Source organism: Cyanistes caeruleus, chromosome 22, assembly GCF_971803275.1.
Source record: "Cyanistes caeruleus chromosome 22, bCyaCae1.hap1.1, whole genome shotgun sequence".
In the NCBI taxonomy this organism is placed as follows: Eukaryota; Metazoa; Chordata; class Aves; order Passeriformes; family Paridae; genus Cyanistes; species Cyanistes caeruleus.
The window spans coordinates 6861800-6866384 of NC_141722.1; the positions used below are offsets into that span (position 1 = coordinate 6861800).

Genomic DNA, 4585 nt, shown 5'->3' on the forward strand with positions numbered 1-4585 from the left:
CTGGGCTGGCCGGGCTGCTGGCACCGCCAAGGTGACCTGGGAGCATCCTGGAGAGCCCCGGGCTGCAGCAGGGGGAACTGCCCTGCAAGGACAAGGTCAGTGCACGACTGAGAGACACAGAAACATCCTCTGGGAGCTTTTCCTTCCTTTTTCCCATCTTTTCCTCTCTCTTTCCCATCTTTTCCTCTCTCTTTCCCATCTTTTCCTCTCTCTTTCCCATTGTTTTTCCTCCTTTCCCATTGCTTTTCTTCCTTTTTCCCCATTGTTTTTTTTCCCATCTTTCCCACCTTTTCCTCCTTCTTTCCCATTGTTTTTCTTCCTTTTCTCTCATTGCTTTCCCTCTTTCTTTCCCATTTTTTCTTCCTTCATTCCCATTGCTTTCCTTCTTTTTCTCCCTTTGCTTTTCCTCCTTCTTTCCCATTGTTTTGATTCCTTTTTCCCCCATTGCTTTTTCCCCTTTTTTCCCATCTTTTTCTCTTTCTTTCCCATTGTTTTTCCTCCTTCTTTCCCATTGCTTTTCTTCCTTTTCCCCCATTGATTTTTCCCTTTTTTCCCACCTTTTCCTTGTTATTTCCCATTGTTTTTCCTCCTTCTTTCCCATTGTTTTTATTCCTTTTTCCCCATTGCTTTTCCCCCTTCTTTCCTATCTTTTCCTCGTTCTTTCCCATTGTTTTTCCTCTTCCTTTCCAATTGTTTTTATTCCTGTTTTCCCCGTTGCTTTTTTCCCCTTTTTCCCCATATTTTCCTCTTTCTTTCCCATTGTTTTTCCTCCTTCCCACTGCTGGTAAAATCCTTGGTGAAGCTCTGCTCTCAGAGCCATGGAATCCTGGCATATCCTGAGCTGGATCATTGATTTTCCTCCCATTCTTTACTTCCCACCTCAAACCCCCTCCGAGGAGTTGGGAGAGGGGTGGAAATTCCCTGTTTCCATTCGCTGACCCTCCAGGATTCCTCAGACCCAACTCCCACCCCCCTCCACCCCCTGGCCCTGTCAGATCCCATCTCTCAGCCGGGCAGGGATGCTCAGGAAGGGCTGGGATGAGCCGGGGAAGGATTTGCTGCAGCCAGCTCATAATAAATGGATGCTGGAAGTCTCCCACGGCCGCGCTGTCAGGCTGGGCTGGGATGACACGTTCGGAGATAACAAACCGGGCTGTCAATCACCCCCCGCCTGCCCGGCGTGACAGCTCTGCCTGACAACAGCTCTGACTGACAGCTGCAGGGATTGCAGCCCATGCAACGGGAGCGAGCCTCATCTCCAGCTGGACACAGCCCTCGGAACGTTTTGAAGCCGGGGGAAAGCCAGGCGAGGTTTTGGGCAGAGCAGCTCGTGTCGGGAATCCCAAATTCCGGATCACGGAATCACACACGGGACAGCTCTGCTGCTGCAGAGATCCCTCACATCCCTCACCCTGCAAGGAGCTGCCTCCCAATTTCACCGCTCAGCCCCGGCTCCAGCCGCTCCCCAAAACCTGAGCAGCCACCTCTGGCCCCAGGACCCGCTGCCGTGTCCTGGGGGTGGCCCTGGTCCCCTCTGTCCCCAGCCCCGCCCGGGGCAGCTCCACGGCCGGGGGGAACCATTTGGAGAGCACAAAATTCCCTGGAGCTGCTCCTGCTCCTTTCGGCCTCAGGAGCTCGGGGTTAAAGCAGGGAGAGCACAGAACCACGGAATCACCGAAGCTGGAGAATAAATTCACCGCTCCCCCCGTGATCCCAGCACTGCGGGGCCAGCCAGAGCACCGGAGCGTGTCCCCAAATGTCACATCCACGGTTCTGCAGCGCTCTCAGGGGTGGGGATTGCACCACTGCCCTGGGCAATCCGATCCAAGGCTTGACCATCCTTCCAGTGAAGAATCTTTCCCTGATACCCAACCTAAACCTCCTCTGGCTCGAGCTGAGGGGTTTTCCTCTTCTCCTCTCCAGGAGGAGCGGCTGGAATGCCGGGAGGGATGGGCACGGGGGGCACTTCCAGCCATTCCCGCAGGATTTCTGGCACTCTCCCTGCTGCCAGCACCTTTCTCCCAGCACCCAGGGCGGTTTCAGGGCTCAGCCCGGCTTTCCCCATCCCTGTCCCCTCCTCCCTGAAGGCTCCGGGCTGTTTGGGGCGGGTGCCGGGCCGCAGGTCCGTGTCCCAGGAGGGCAGGGGAGGGTGAAATCAGCTGCTGAATCACCGGCAGGCCGAGGCACGCTCTGGGCCGAGCCTTCAGGGAAGTTATTCATCTCCTCCTTCACCCCGGCTTCCCTCGGCCCGGCTTTCCCAGTCACATCCCGGCATCCTGCCCCGGCTCCCGGGCTGGGAGCGGCCGCTCATCCCGGGAGCCTGGGAAAGCGGGAGCGTGCCAGGAGCTGGAATTGTGCCGGTGGCCGCTCGTTTCACGGCGTTCTTCCGTGAGCAGTTTTCGCCTCCCGAGCCGCTGCGGGAGGAGGGCGCTGGAGGCGGCCGGGGCTGGAGCCTCCGTGCCCCGTGCCAGGCACAGCCCGGAGCCAGCAGGGCCAGAGGGGCACTGGGGACAGCGGGCACAGCGCTGGGACGGGGGGTCTGGGATGCTTCTGGAGCTCTGGGACTCGAAGGGAGGAGGGAAAAAGGCAGCGGCGTCCCCAGGGAGAGGATCCCCCAGCCCCTCTGTGGCTGCTAAATCCATTTGTTTCCCTGTCAGGAGAGCAGGGAACGCTTCCCAAGGGATTGGGCAGATCCTGAGCGGTGCTGAGTCCCCGAACCTCCTCCTGCAGGGATTTGGGATGGCTGGGTGCTCTCCAAACCCACCCATTCCCTGTCAGGAGAGCAGGGAACGCTTCCCAAGGGATTGGGCAGATCCTGAGCGGTGCTGAACCCCCAAACCTCCTCCTGCAGGGATCTGGACCCTGCTGTACCCCAAAACGTGACCAGAGGAGGGGACACCAGAGCAGGCAGAGACTGAGAGGGAGCAGAAAAGGCTTCAGCGCCCACCAAAAAGGGAAGGAAAAAGTCAGGAAGAGCATCCAAGTGTCCCAAATTCCCTTTCAGGACACGCACAGCTCCCCGGCAATACAGGAGACACAAACCCGCTGCTTCACCCATTCCCGTTCCCAGTGCTCCCAGCGCTCCCAGTGTTCCCAGTGTTCCCAGTGCTCCCAGTGCTCCCAGTGCTCCCAGTGCTCCCAGCGCTCCCAGTGCTCCCAGTGCTCCCAGTGCCCCCGGTACCCCCAGTGCTCCCAGTGCCCCCAGTGCTCCCAGTGCTCCCAGTGTTCCCAGTGCTCCCAGTGCTCCCAGTGTTCCCAGTGCTCCCAGTGCTCCCAGTGCTCCCTCCCAGTGCTCCCTCCCAGTGCTCCCAGTGCTCCCAGTGCCCCCGGTACCCCCAGTGCTCCCAGTGCCCCCAGTGCTCCCAGTGCCTCCAGTGTTCCCAGTGTCCCCAGTGCTCCCAGTGTCCCCAGTGCTCCCAGTGCCTCCAGAGCTCCCAGTGCTCCCAGTGTTCCCAGTGCTCCCAGTGCCCCCAGTGCCTCCAGTGTTCCCAGTGTCCCCAGTGCTCCCAGTGCTCCCAGTGCTCCCAGTGCTCCCAGTGCCCCCAGTGCTCCCAGTGCTCCCAGTGCTCCCAGTGCCCCCAGTGCCTCCAGGGCCCCCAGTGCTCCCAGTGCTCCCAGTGCCCCCCAGTGCTCCCAGTGCTCCCAGTGCTCCCAGTGCCCACAGTGCTCCCAGTGCTCCCAGTGTCCCCAGTGCTCCCAGTGCCCCCAGTGCCCCCAGTGCTCCCAGTGCTCCCAGTGCTCCCAGTGCTCCCAGTGTTCCCAGTGCTCCCAGTGCTCCCAGTGCCCCCAGTGCTCCCAGTGCCCACAGTGTTCCCAGTGCTCCCAGTGTTCCCAGTGTCCCCAGTGCTCCCAGTGCTCCCAGTGCTCCCAGTGCCTCCAGTGTTCCCAGTGCTCCCCGTGCCCCCAGAGCTCCCAGTGCTCCCAGTGCTCCCAGTGCTCCCAGTGTTCCCAGTGCTCCCAGTGCTCCCAGTGCTCCCAGTGCCTCCAGTGTTCCCAGTGCTCCCCGTGCCCCCAGTGCTCCCAGTGCTCCCAGTGCCAGCCCAGCGGTACGAACTGGTTTGGAGGCAGCCGGAGCCAGGAGCGGCTGGAGTGGCCATGTCGCGATAAAGCCGATAGGCGATAAAGCCGAGCAGGGCCATCCCCGCTCCCTCCCTCTTTCCCAAGCCCATCCCGGGAATGCTGCTCATTGCTCCGGGGGAGCTCCGAGCCCGCTCCCAAAGCCCGGGGCAGCCCTTTGAACCTTTCAACAGCTCCTTTTTCTTTATTTATATATCTATATATTTATTTTTTTCTTTTCCTTGCAGCTCTCAGCCCCTTAAATCAAACCTAACCCTCGGCTCGAGCTGCCGAGGGAAATCCGGAGCTGCTCGGGGCAAGAGTTAAAATGTGTTAAGCACCGAGATCCAGGCCAGATGTGGAACTCTCCGGGGCCACCACGGGGCTTTGAGCCGCTCGTTTGACACCTCTGCTTTCGACATTAAAAGTCCCAGCGGGGAGGAAATCCTCCTGGCCTGAGTTATGTGTATTTACCGAGGGGGGCTCCCTTGAAAGGAGCTCCAATAAAACCTGGAATAAGAGTAAATTA

At 59.4% G+C, this 4585-nt stretch overlaps 1 long non-coding RNA gene across 1 annotated transcript; it reads left to right on the top strand.

Annotated features, from left to right (window-relative positions):
• On the top strand, nt 1-4585 carry LOC111938670 (uncharacterized). Its single transcript, XR_002869048.1, has 2 exons — nt 1-95; nt 4305-4585. It is a non-coding gene; the product is annotated as an uncharacterized LOC111938670 (long non-coding RNA).